The sequence below is a fragment of the Mobula birostris genome, chromosome 15 (assembly GCF_030028105.1).
Source record: "Mobula birostris isolate sMobBir1 chromosome 15, sMobBir1.hap1, whole genome shotgun sequence".
Lineage (NCBI taxonomy): Eukaryota > Metazoa > Chordata > Chondrichthyes > Myliobatiformes > Myliobatidae > Mobula > Mobula birostris.
The window spans coordinates 34,670,717-34,685,522 of record NC_092384.1 but is presented as its reverse complement, the minus strand read 5'-3'; the positions used below and the strand labels follow the sequence as shown (position 1 = coordinate 34,685,522).

At 41.1% G+C, this 14,806-nt stretch overlaps 1 protein-coding gene across 5 annotated transcripts in view; it reads right to left on the bottom strand.

The window, feature by feature from the left end:
* The window catches only part of tox3 (TOX high mobility group box family member 3), a 109,731-nt gene that overhangs the window by 54,120 nt on the left and 40,805 nt on the right, over window positions 1-14,806 (bottom strand). The gene's annotated exons all lie outside the window — the stretch shown is intronic.

Genomic DNA, 14,806 nt, shown 5'->3' with positions numbered 1-14,806 from the left:
AAGATCCCTCTGATTCTCCACACTGCTAGGAATATCCTCCTGTTATTCCAGGCTTCTGCATTCCTTCTCAGCAACACAGAACCAATCAATGTGCTAGAGGTCTGATCTGCTGTTTCCTCCAACCACTAAGCCCACAGCTGGACCGAGCATTGCATCTAGTGGCTAGTTGATATTAAAACCCATGTGGTTTACGTTATTAGGCATGTAATGCAGCCCCATCCACTCAAGTACTGACCTGGACTGCAAAGTTAATGGCAGGTAAAAGAAATCCTTTCTTTATATTGATTAATATTAAATGGTTTACAATACTTTAGCTTGGTGAATTTACGTTGTGGATTGCACAGAGAACAAGCAGGAAGTGCAGACTGGATTCAATACATTCAGATCAATGGTCCAGGATTATCACCTGAAATACCATATTTCCGTTTCTCTGTAGTAATGCTGACAGAACTGCTGAACATTCCCAATATTTTTGTTTTACTGGTTTTTCAAATTGCTCATCCTGGTTCTAAAATGCATTGATACTCATGAAGTACATGTAAATAAACGCAACATTACTGCACGTTTTTGTAAATTGTGTGTCTAAACTTAAGGAATTTGTGTAGTTTGAGAAAAATCTCAAATGAAGCACATGCATTTTCCAAAGCTCTGGCTATTTCCTTGGTATTACTCTGCTATAGAGCTCCCTACAGTGCAGGAGCCCATGGGGGACGTATACCTAATGCTGATGATGAGGATAGGATGGGGAAAGAGATAAAACTGTCCAAACTTACAAAGTTACCAAATTGCACTGAATTGCTACACATAGTAAGCAAGTCAGCAAACTCACAGTTGGCCACTGTGACTGCAACACACCTCGATTCAGAACCAAGCGTAGGAGAAAAAGGGCAGCCCACCTAGGTTGCTGACAGTAAGAATTGTAACTGTTAAAATGGCATTGTTAAATTATAAATGGAGAAACAATATTGTAGCAATTAAAGGTGAGGGCACAAATAATCCTACATTTTACTCAGAGCCTAGATTTGGTTACATTTGCCATTCTGGCAGATTCTAGAGGCCACACAAGACAAATGACATTAACTTCAATGAGGTGATAACATGATTATAGAATCACTTATACCTGGTGCATTCAGGCCTTACAGAAAACTAAAAACTCAAGTTTGAGCTAAGCGTCTGGTGAAATCCTCAGCAAATATACAGAATCTATTTCCAATGCTATAATTTTGCTTTCTGCTTTAATCAAGCATTACAAGAAAAGTTTGTGTGTGTGGTTTAACGGATCAGGATATTCACCCAAGTTATTAAACACGTAGTTTTTAAAGTGCAGGCAAAATCATGATATTAATGACCTTCAAAAATGCAAAAGAATTTCAGTTGGAGCACAATATTCATTTTAATGGGGATATTAGTTTAGATTAGATTGGATTCAACTTTATTGTCATTGTGCCGAGTACAGATACAAAGCCAATGAAATGCATTTAGCATCTGAACAGAAATGCATAGAATAGTGTTATTTACAAAATAATTGCGAATAAAAGGTAAGTGCTACAGCACACAAATATAAAAGTACTGAGACAGTACAATATGGGTGCAATACTGCTTAGCGCTGTGATGTGAGGTTCAGCAGGGTCACAGCCTCAGGGAAGAAGCTCTTCCTGTGCCTGCTGGTGCGGGAGCGGAGGCTCCTGTAGCACCTACTGGATGGGAGGAGAGTAAAAAGTCCATGGTTAGAGTGAGATGCATCCCTGATAACGCTTTTTGCCCTGCCTAGGCAGAGTTTATGGTAGATGTTCTCAATGGTGGACAATTGGGTGCCGATAATCCGCTGGGCAGTTTACACCACACGCTGGAGTGCTTTGCGGTCCGATACGGGACAATTGCCATACCACTCTGAGACACTCTGGTGAGTATGCTCTCAATGGTACAGCAGTAAAAGTCCGTCAATACCCTGGGACAGAGGTGAGCTTTCTTCATGCTGCGCAGGAAATAAAGGTGCTGTTGTGCCTTTTTGATCAGGATGGAGAAGTTCAGGGACCAGGTGAGATCCTCGGAAATGTATCTCAATGAAAGAGCAAAATGCTGGAGGAAATCAATGGGCAAGGCAGAATCCGTGGGGTAAAATCAACACTTGACATCTCCAGTCTAGATGAAAGGTCTCAAGCCATAACGTTTACAGTCCCTTTCCCTCCTTGGGTGCTGTCTGGTCCCTTGAGTCCCTCCTGCATCCTTTTTGCTCCGGGTCAATGTGTGCGTAAACAATGATAGCAAAGATGGAAACGCTGGTACAAAACATGAATCACTGAGTGAGACTGGTGCACAAGAATCAGAATCACTTTATTGCCAGTATGTGAAGCACACCAGAATTGATTGTGGTTTGGTGTCAAACATAGAGCACAGGACAATACCATAACAATCAACACAATAGCACCCAACAGTGCAAACTGCTATGAGCAATCAATAGTTAGCAGAATGGTCACAAACATAAACAATCAAACCTAAATAAATGTGAATATGTGAGCAGACTAAATAATTATCAACAGAACAAGGAGAACAGGAAAGACCAGTTAATGCATGTTGTGTAGGGACAGTTAGGATATTACACCCGAGAGAGTTTTGTTGAGAAGCTGGATAGCTACAGGAAAGAAGCTTCAGAGTTGACACGTAGTCATGGTGGGGATGGATTATGGTATCTTCCCGATGGCAATTTAGTGAATATACAACTACTAGGGTGGGTGGAATCAGCAGTAGTTTGTCTCAGCTCTTTGCTCTGATGATGGACAGGTCTTTTAATAGCGGCAGCTGACAGCCAATGATCTTCTCCACTGAGTGGACTTGTCGCTTCAAAATGGACTTGGTGAGGGAGGAGGCAGCAGGAAACCAAATGGTGACAGGTGGCCACAGAAAGCTCTCAATGCTGGATGAGTAAAAATTCATCAGGATACGCCTTGAGATGTTAAGTTTCCTAAGATGGTGCAGAAAGAACGATCTCTGCTGGACTTTCCTAGTGATGACCGTAATGTGCTTGTACCACTTCAATGTATTGGTAATTGTGATCCCTAGAAATTTTGATGACTTGACAATCGGCATAGTCTTACCATTAATTTCCAAGGGGAGGGGGCAGATAGAGAATTGTCAGCGGAGATCAATCCTTATTTCCACTGTATTGATAGCATTAAGCTCCAAGTTGATACATGCACACCATACTCTCTTTGACAGATCACATCATTATGAGGTGAGACCAATTACAGCCAGGTCATCTGCAAATTTTACGATTTTAACAGATTTGTCTTTGAATGTAGTCATTTGTATAAAGTGAGAACAGGAAGGATGAAAGAACACAGCTTATAGACATTGGATTGGACAAGTAGGAGCCCAGCCTTACATACCACTTCCTTCCCATCAGGATGTTCATAATCCACTGACAGACACTGCAGGGTGCAGCTAGCTGGGTTAGCTTGTTGTGGAGCAATTCCAGAACAATAGTGTTCAAGGCAGAGCTAAAATCCACAAAAAAAGATCCTCACGCAAGTGCAATGTTCCCCCTAAGGTGTGCGCAAGCACACATCTTTTGCTACTAACGCACAAAGGAATTTAAACTGTGCACAAAAGGTTGCCACTGTCTACTTCGTTGGCATGTTAAGTATATTTCATGATCATAAACAATCACATTTCCTTTCTAGTTCTGATGTGGACAGTGTTGGCAACGTGGAGTTCGCGATGACTTGTCTGCTGATTTTAGAACTGGCTTATTTCTACCGTTTTTAATCAAAGACATTATTCAGTTCGCAGATGTTGTTGTCACTGGGCAAAAAATTACACAGCACGAGATTTTTGCACACACTGGCCATTACAAATTAGAGGGAACATTGCAGACGTGTTGGGGGAGTTCAAATGTTGAAGAATGTAATAAGGGCACGAATTAACTGCATCCTCAACGGAGTGATTTTAGATTAGATTAGATTAGATTATGAGGACACGCAGTCCTCTTTTATTGTCATTTAATAATGCATGCATTAAGAAATGATACATTTCTCCAGAATGATATCACAGAAACACATGACAAACCAACTGAAAAACTGACAAAACCCACATAATTATAACATATAGTTACAACAGCGCAAAGCAATACTGTAATTTGATAAAGAACAGACCATGGGCACGGTAAAAAGTCTCAAAGTCTCTCGAAAGTCCCATCATCTCATGCAGACAGTGAACCTCCAGCGCCGCAAACTTGCCAATGCAGCATCCACAGTCCGACTCCGGGTCCGTCCAAAAACTCCGAGCCTCCGACCAGCTCTCCGACACTGAGCGCCATCTCTGCCGAGCGCTTCGACCCCGGCCCTGGCAACAGGCAATAGGCAAAGCCGAGGATTTGAGGCCTTCCCCTTTGGAGATTCTTTATCGCACAGTAGCAGCGGCAGCGAAGTGGGCATTTCAGAAGTTTCTCCAGATGTTCCTCCGTGCTTCTCACGGCTGTCTCCATCAAATCAGGATTGTGCACGGCCCCCTAGTTAACACATATTGATATCATTCGGAACGGCTGCGCATGCTGCGTCGCGATCTTCTCCTCCCTCCTCCATAAGCAAAGCAAACTGAAGAGGACCAGTAATGGACTTAGGGTATGCCAACATCAAATGTTCAGATGTTTTCATAACTGCTCAAGTGAGAGCAACTGGCCTATAATCAGTAAAAGGCGAGAATGGTGGGGAAAGTGCTACTGGTGTATTGAAAATCATCCATAGATATAGCAGTTTACAGCAGTAAGATGCTTCGACTACAAAAAGGGCACTTAGCCTCAGTGTATATGGCCAATCCACGGGGTGCAAACAAGAATAATGTCAGCCAGGTTGATTCCACAATTTAAGGGAAAACTTATGACAGAAAGACACAAAAGCTTTTACGATTGTGAATCTGACAAGACGTGCAGAGAGTTGGACTTAAATAACATAAATGTTAATATTTACAATGATGCTAAATGCAGCTACTTTAAAATGGAAATGATACTCAACATCCATATATTAGTAGAAACACTAACAGCTGCTGACCACTTGATTACAAGCAGAGTTAATTAGCAAAGTATTATTAACAATAAAAGCATGCAGAATCTGAAGATACATCTTAGCAGGACACTGGGTATTGTAAAGCAGCTACAATGTGTAGTTTGTCATAATGGTCAAAAAGTATAGCTAACCCCAATGGACCAACTACAGGGATGTTGACCTGACTACTATAGGCTTATCTTCTGAATAAGTATTTGCATTGCTCTTTCACAGTGAAAGTCATTATCAGTCCCACTTTCTGAAACCTCCCAGGTTGCCTCTGGTGAGAAGTGTCAAGTATGATACTTTGCTACTTACAGAAGCCAATGAAAGCCAATGAATATTGCAGAAGTCAATGAACGCTCTACCAACATAGCAAGGAACCTTCCATTATGAAAAACGTGACCTTTAAATTTGAAACAGAAAAAGCCATTTTGGACATGAAGTTGTTTGCCTTATAGGTTATGTCCTTGGCAAATTCTCTGCATGAAAGTCATCTCTTTTGTCAATAGTCTTTCTCCAAATTTTATACTCACTTCTGATCGGGTGAACATAGAATCATTCTTTAATACTGGAATTCTTCTGCTAATTCTGACTGAAAATTTTTGGAAGGAATACCAATTGTTACTTGGTCTGTCTTTGAACTTTGCTCTGCAGAGGGTCTCTTTAGTATTTAGTTTGAACCTTTATCATGCTGTTTTTTCTTTGAGTAAAAACAGCCCATCATGATTCAGAACAACATGTTTGAAAATCTCACCAGAAGTTGAATTGGGTGTTGCACTACCATTGGCATCATTGAAAACCCTGGACTTCAGAAAAGCAATGGACCAATACACCAAACAGTCCATGCCTTGTGAACTAGTTAGTCTACTGCCCTCACAGTGCCTATGTGCAAAGCTATGCAGCAAATTAAACACTTTCTCAAAAAATCACCCCAGATGGAAATTTTCTTCAGGGTTTTTAAAATGAGAATTTTTACTTCAGAAACTGCAAAAAAAATTTAAGTAAAATACAATATGTATTCAATTCGATGCCGAATCATTGTGCGCATGAATATACTAATACTGTCGACTATTCTTACCACCAGTTTTAACTAGGGTAAAACACATCTGCAACACTCCATAACTATGCCATGTAGACAAAAGTAAGCTCATGGTGCAATGATACCTTAATAACAATAAGCAGTAAACACAATACTCCCTTCAAAATATACAGTACTGTGCAAAAATCCTAGGTATATATAGTTAGGGTGCCTAAAACATTTGCACAACAGTATATTTGTCAATGTGAAGCGGAGAATGAGTTTGTAAATCTGGCAGGAGCAAAGGATGATGGGAATGGTGAGGGAGGGGTGCCACGGGAGGGGTTTTAGACTGGTGGCAGAGAAAGAGTGCCAGGAGTAGTGGGAGGGGCATGGGTGCACATACACCCAGCCCTGAGACACCAGGCAAAGTTATTTGATTCCAAACAATTGGCTTATTGATCATGGCAGAATGTCTCTCTAGTGCTTCCTATTCCCTCACCTCTTCCTTCCCCTTTCCCAGCTATGATTCCCCTTGTCCAGTCCTCTTCCCACTCTCAGTCCACAATCGAGACCCTTATCAGAATCAGGTTTTTCTTCAGTCATACATATCATGAAATTTGTTTTTTCTGTGACAGCAGTACAGTGCGATGTATAAAACTACTACAGAACTGTGCAGAAGTCTTAGGCACCCTAGCTGTACAGTATATATGTGCCCAAGACTATTGCATAGTGCTGTACCTAATAAATGTTTAACGATGTTAACAAAACTTAAGGCTAACGATATTACGGTTTGAAGACAGTCTTACTGCAGTCTTTAACTATTTTCAATTTGAAAATACAAGCCATGATGACGTTGCTGGTGGGGATCAGCAAGGAATGCCATGAGGAGGTGGTGAGCAGATTAACTTGGAGCACTCTTGTGGCATGATCAGCAGGGTTGTGGTCAGGGGGCACATAGTTGCAGTGGCTCTCCTGGGTTGATCGTTTAATATGTTGGATCCTATTACACACATAAACATAGAATCTTTTATTAAACATGTAACTAAGCATAACCAAACTGTTGGTAAAGAACTTGATAGCATCTAGTCCTGTGTCCAGTTATTTGGTTATCATCTCTGCCATCTCAACTGAGAGAACAGCAGCGCTAAGTTTAAGCCTTGGTTTGGTGAGATCTGGATTGGGAGCTTTGTCTTCCCTGGGATGAATCCAATCGCATGACATCCAGCAGCATCTATGAACTTCAGGTATTCAAGAGCAGCAATAGCTTTAAATGGCATATTACAGAAGATGCACCATCATCATCATCATCATCATCAGGTACCATGCCCAGTTTGAGCTTTGACTGCCATAGCCCACTCACTCCTGTTTCGGGCCAAGTGGATCAATTCATTGGTATTCATTTCCAATTCTCTGGCTGCTGTCTCCATCATCATTTGTCTGTCTTCCTCTTGCTTTCTTCCCTTCAATCTTTCCCATAATTACTGTGCATTCCAACTCCTCCTTCCTAACCACATGTCCAATGAAGTTACATTCCCCATTCATGATCTTATACATTAATTCTCTTTTTGTGTTTGCTCTGTTCATGACATCCTTGCTAGATATTCGTTTTGTCCATGATATTCTTTACATTCTCCTCAAAAACCACATTTCTGCTGCTACAATTCGTTTCCTCATGTTACTACATATTGTCCAACATTCTGAGCCATAACTGGATAAACGTAACATGTCAGTACTCTGAGGCGGGTTGTCATGCCTAGTTTAGTATTGGTCAGAATACTCTTCATTCTCATGAAGGCGTCTTTTGCCATCCCTATTCTTCTTTTGACGTCCAAGTCGCACCTGCCATCTGATGTCACCCAGCTTCCTAAGTAGCAGAAGTTTATTACTTGTTTTATTGTCTTCCCCATTTATTCTCAGCCTGCAGATAGGATTCTCCTTCTTTTTAGGTATCACCATACATTGTCTTTTTGCAATTGATAATGCAAAAATGGGTCTGTCTTTCTTCAAAAATTATATCAATTAAGTTTTGTAGTTCTTCCTCCGTACTTCCAATTAACACAGTGTCATCTGCATATCTGAAATTATTGACGTTTTCACTGCCAATTTTGATTCCCAAGATGTCTCTTATTTTTTATAATATTGTTTCAATGTACACATTAAATAAATCAGGGGAGAAAACACACCCTTGTCCAACCCCTCTCTTGATTTTCGTACACTGATTCACTTCTCCATCTATTCTTACAGCAGCAGTTTGTTCCCAGTACAGATTTCTGATTAGGCGGAGGTCTTTCGAATGTCCATCTAGAGTTTTCTGTAATATTTCAAATAACTTATTGTGCTTCACTTTATCAAATGCTTTTGTGTAGTCGATAAAACAAACAAATCTTTTTGCATTTGAATAGCTCGTTCTGATAGTATCCGTAACATCAATATTGCATTTCTTGTACCTTTGTCTTTCACAAAACCACATTGTTCTTTGCCTATTTCAGCTTGTATCTTACTTTTCGCTCTTGTCATCAAAATTCTTAGAAGTATCTTGGTGATATGACTCATTAAACTTATGGTCCTATGTAATTCACATCCCATTGCTCCAGCTTTCTTAGGAAGAGTGATAAATACTGATTTTTTCATCTCTTCTGGTATTATTCCAGTCTCATAAATGTCATTGATTAAATCAGTAAGTTTTTCAATTCCCTAATCTTCAAGGGCAATAATTTGTTCTATTACTAATTAATCAGGACCTGCTGCCTTTCCTTTCTTCATCTTATTTACTGTATTACGAACTTCAGATTCTAAAATATTTGGACCTTCGATGTTTTTCTTAATTTCTGGTTTTTCACCTCAATCAATTCCTGAATATTCTCAATCCATCTGTTCATAATCTCATCTTTTTCAATGATAATGGTACTGTCCTTTGCTTTCAAACATCCACCTGAAGAACAGAGGAGCTTTTTACCAGTGATATTCTTGATTTGTTGATGTAACCTTTTTGGATCAGTAATTGGGATTCTTTCTATTTGCTTACATTCCTGGTTTAATCATTCTTCTTTGGTTTTTTGACATAAGATGATGAATACCTTTTTCTTTTGAGTCCAGGCAGTGGAACTGTTTTGTAGGTTCTTGGAATCTTCAAACCTTTAAGATCCCGGAGGGAAGAACACCACTGTTGTCACTGTTTATGTTTTTCTTTTGGGAGTGAGACATCCTGTTGTGTATGTGGCCTGGTTACACAACAATGCTATTAATAAAACGCTGGAGACGGGAGCTAAGGTTCATGGTTCTTTACTGGCAGAAACCAAACTCGACACGCATATATATATATAGATCCATATGCACCTAATAGCGCATGCAACGACATGTTACTAAACCATAAAGTAGTCCCTTATTATAATGTAGGCTATACAGTACACTCCTCCGCTTTTATTTTAATAGTGCATCAACATTTTTTTTACTGGGGCATTATGCTAAACAAATATGTTTACCCTTAACATACAAACGCCTACCATTTGTTTACTTAGCAATTTAATAATATCAAATTATAACAAAGTAACGTAATAATATCGAATTATAACAAGCATTTTTTTTACTTTTGGTCTAAGACCCATTTATAACTCAAGTCTCGGTGGGGGGGGGGGGGAGAAGAGATCTTCTCTAGATTGTCTGGCACTGAAGCAAATAGGTCTTCACCGGAATAAATTGAACAATCCACAAATTGGCGGGTTCCAGCCATAAAGAGTAGTCATTTCCATCTTGCAAAGATAACAAGAGCAAAGTGAAATCAGTGAAAAGGTGAATGCTATTCTTAAAAATATGTACAATCTTCAAAACTGAGATGGCATTGGAAAGTGTCTTCAAATAGTGTGATCTTCAGTCTGTCAATAAACTTGCTTGTTTTAATACAGATTTCCATATAAAAGTCATGAACAGTTGACCTCTGAGTATAGGGAGTTAAGAAGATGTAAGATGTACGCCTCAAACTTGCTAAGAGTTCTAGGCAGCAGATCGCCTCTGTATAATGAAGACTCCTCTGTGCAGCTGTCCTAGATATATACGCATCTTTGTGCTATTACTTGTCTTCCTTACCCACATCTCATTTGTTCCAACTGAGCTAATTACACAGCCAATCTTCGTATTCTCCTTAGATTCCAAGTAGATAGCCTGACCTTTATGATACCATCTCTTATCATAATATAACTTTCCATCTTCTATTCATGCTTCCTATCTTTGTGCTGGTGATTCAGCAGGAGTGCTGGGAAGATGCTCAGGAGAAGACAGAGATGCTGGTCTTTTAGGTGATTTAAGCTTATTGAGAGTTCACAGATCTTCCATTATCTGTTCATCTGTGAACAAGTAATTTAACTGTGCAGGTGCAGGTTTTCGTCTTCTGTCTGTAATTGGAGCAGGGTCATTAGGTCTCCTCCTTAGTTTCCTAGTCATTATTGGCTTTACCTCCATAGAATCTCCTGTGAGTTCCATTATTAGCCTCTCATTCTCAATTTTCTTTTTCTTTTCTTCTAACTCAATCTTATCTTCAAATTCTTTCACTGCTGCTTTCTTCTCTTTAATATAATTCTTTTCCACTTGTTCTGTCTCCAGTTGCAGAAAAAGCTCTGCATTTTCTGTTCTTTCTTTGTATTGTTGATCCAGTTTCTTCATCGTTTTCTGATACTCCTGCAAAGTGCCTTCCTGTAACTACTGTAGCTGTCTTTTGAGAGATGTCAATTTCTCCTGGTACATCTGCTCTTTTACTTCCAGGTAGTCTTCATCATCCACTTATTGGCAATATCTGTCTCCCTTGCATCCTCTGCATCTTCACCCGAGTCACGGCCACGGACACTGCATTCGTCCTCATCGTCGACACTGTCTAGCTCCTCCTCGTTGTTGTAATAGTCGACAATGGGTAAGAGGAGAGCTGCGGACATCTTCCCCGCCGAGCTGCCCTCCTTTGTTGACACATCTAGTGTCTTGATGGTGTGCCAAACCAACTGGATTTTCCTGAGCCATTCCCATCCCAGCAATGGTGGTCCTCCATTTTTCAGTACATGGAGGTTCAGATGCTGTGGTTTGTCTCTATAGGTCAATGTCACTCCAATTTTGCCTTTGGGACACACTTTCTGTCCTGTGCAAGTCTTTAGCAGTAGTTTAATTCGTTTCAGAAGTACGTGAGAAAACAGTTGCTTGTAGTCGTGTACAGAGATCACTGTTAAAGCTGAGCCTGTGTCCAACTCCATTTTCAGTCTCATGCCTGCCACTTGTGGAGTGATTCATATTACTCTTTGATCATCTGACTCTTTCACGCTGTGAAGTTGCAGACAAGACAATTCACTTTCGTCTGAGTCATTTTCATCAGAACTGCTTTCTTCCATTTTGTGTACATTGTTGTATTTTCCTTTCTGGGGTTTCTTGTTTGTCTGTATTTTGTCCCTTTTCTACTATTTACTAGCTTTGCATACTCTACCAGTGTGGCCCTGTTTGCCACAGTTTCTGCATTCTTTGTCCTTAAACCCACAGTCATGTGACATATTCCCACAACGGTAACATTTCTTTCCTTATTTTCTGTTCAGTGACATTTTATTTGTAGCATATTCCAAAGACTTTTTTTGCATCCCTGAAGCACCCAGTGCTGCTGTTTCCAATAATATTGCAAAGTTCAGCACCTTCTATAACGCAAGGTCTTTTTCACCCAGGTGCTTCTTCTGTGTGGTTTCACAGTGCATGCCACACACTAACCTGTCCCTCAATGCATCCGATAGACCAGCTCCAAATTGACAATGTTCTGATAATTTGTGCAATTCAGCACAATATTCAGAAATGCTTTCATTTTTGCTCTGATTCCATTTGTGATATTTAAATCTTTCAGCAATGACCAGTGGTTTGGGGTTTAAATGCTGTTGGAGAGTGGCTACTATTTGCTTGAACGTTTTGTCAACTGGCTTTTCAGGGATTAACAAGCTCCATAGCAGCCCATATATTTTTGCTTCCATAATACTGAGTAAGACGCTGGCTTTCTTTTCATCATTAACACCGTTAGCTTCACAATATAACTCCACTCTCTGTGTAAGTTGTCCAGTCTTCAATGCCACTATCAAATGCTGTAATGGTTCCAATCATCGCCATCTTTGTTATGTTAATTTAGCCCTGTTTTCCCCTTGTTTTCTATTTGACTCGCCTGTCCTTTTTGTTAGCGCCACGAGCGCATTTCGTCTAGATGTGTGTGTTGCTCCTTTTTATTTCCCTTCTGGGGCAGGCAGACCCTCAGCCCCTGGGGGTCAGTGCCGGCTGCGGCTCCGACTGTGTCTCTTGGTCTCCCGACGTTCCCGACCCCAGCTGTGCTCCCGCTTCCTTTTGGACTCGCGGCCTCACTCTGCCTTCTTCTCCCGCTCCTTGGCTCGTTCCTTGCGCTCTTCCTCCGAGTGTTATCAACTAAAACATGGCGTTCCGCTAAGATGTAGGTTCATTAACCTTGTCGCCAACTTGTTGTGTATGTGGGCTGTTTACACAACAATGCTATTAATAAAACACTGAGACAGGAGCTAAAGTTCATGGTTTTTTATTAGCAGAAACCGAACTCAACACACACGTACAGATCAATACGTGCCTAATAGCGCATGCAACGACGTGTTACTAAAACAAAGTAGTCTCTTATTCTAATGTAGGTTATACGGTACACATCCCATCCGCAAGTGTCCAAAGTCAACCCTCTTAACATGAATCGTCCCTAGATACTGACTAGAGAAGCAAATCCAGGAGGGTCAAATAGCAGTTAATCGTACTCCATGTCACGTGAAGGGTCTTTCAGTATCAGCAACCTGGAAAGTAAGGATGTCTATAATGATGTCCCATCTAAGGCCCAACTATGCTGCACAAGAGGGATGATCTACCCAAGATCAAGAGTCTTTAGACCTTTGGCCAGATCTCCAGATGGGGAATGCTGCTTGGCTCTTGGATGCAATCTAATGTCATCTGAGATCTGTCTGCACCAACGTGTCTTGCACTGATTTCAGCAAGCTGCTTACACTATTAAATGCTTTAACACCATCAGCAACGTAGAAATGCTTCTCTATGCACCTCTGTGCTTTTGTCCAGAATTCCATCTCTCCCTCCATAGCTATCCTCTCAAGGCCACAGATTACCACATATATGAAATCTCATGCAGTACTTCAGAATCTCCTTGTGAAGTTGGTGGTCATGAAACCACAAGAACCTGAGGTTGTCCCACTTATCTTTTCTCACGAGGAAGCTGTGGAATATTCATTCGACATCTACCATCACTGCGATAAGACTTGGTTCTAAAGTTCATGCGGACCTTGAGCAGACCTTGTTAAAACCTGGACCCTACAAGAGCACATTGTTCAGTGATATGCCTTAGAACTGCACACCTGAATCAAAGAATTTGTATTTGTGCAGGTTTCTGGTTATATTAACTGCCAATGTTGGGCAAATACCAGTTTCCTGTGTTAGGATCCAATGAAGGCGCTAACTCAGTACGATTGTTCCTTAAGAGTCTATCCATGAGCTCCGCATAATGATCTTTCATTTCTCAATGTGCAACTGAGGGGCACGAGTCAACTAAGGGCCTTCTCTCTGTCAGTTGGTAGGAGTTGTCATGGAGAGTGGAAAGGAAGGGGAGCTACACAACTGTTTGACTTGTCTTTGCTAAACCCTTTTTTCATGATCTGAAGGAAGACCTCACCTTCTTATAGTCATCTTTCGAGTCACAGAAGACCAGCTTGCCTAAATCTGGTTCAGTAGAGACAAGTATGACAGGGTTCTTAGCTTGCTTAAGTACAATCTTCGAGACATCACCTACTACGACCCAGCCTAGGTCTAGTTATTGGGCATAAGGTGCAACATGTCAACCATTGTGCTGTTCACGTATCTTATGTGCACGGATGACGTCTCTGCCAAACAAAGTAGAATTTCAGTAGAAGAGTTGGGGGGGGGGGGTGAATCTTGTCAGCTAGGTCCTTAAGATGTGGATGACCGCATACAGCTTTAGGAGTCAGGAGTTCACCCCTGTTGTTGCAATTCCTACTGAGAGCTGGCAAGGGCAAGTAGACTTCACCTCCTATTGACTCCATGACAAATCCATTGGCTCTTCTTCTGACAAATTCTGATGTTCCAGAACACGTCTTTAGACTGTATGAGTAAATAGAACTTTGTATAATGAATGTGCTAAAGCATGTTGACTCTGGAGAGCCATGGCACCTGTCCAGCCTTTGCCACGTTTGTAAACCATTAACTAGAACGTTAATGTGTACTGCTCTATTCTGCTTGCATGCTGCAGTGACTCTCCATCAAACCACTTGCAGTGAATGTCTAGCTCTTCGCTAGGTTTGAGACTTAGACCTTCCACGGCATTGCGAAAGCTTGATTTCCAGGATAGATAAGTGGCAGACTGGTTGTCAAAATACTTTTTGTCCTGCTGTGACTAGGTCTCGATGAACCAGGCACCAAGCCAAATCCAATGCACCTGTGGCTCCTGAATGAGGGCACTGTGGAGACCGGTTTTGCAAATCTGTGTCCTAAGGTGGATGGAAGTTCAGATAGGGCAATAGTGGCAACAGTTGACTAAGGTTTTTGCTGTGGTGAAACTGCAGACGGAGGTGCTGTGGGTCTTTGCTGCTGTAGACTGTGACTGTCAGTACCTGGACTACGCCAAAGTCATGTTTGCTGCGTGGTGTGGACAGCTTCTCCTTGTAAAGCTGGAACACTGTCTTTTTTAATAGCCAAAATGCACTTG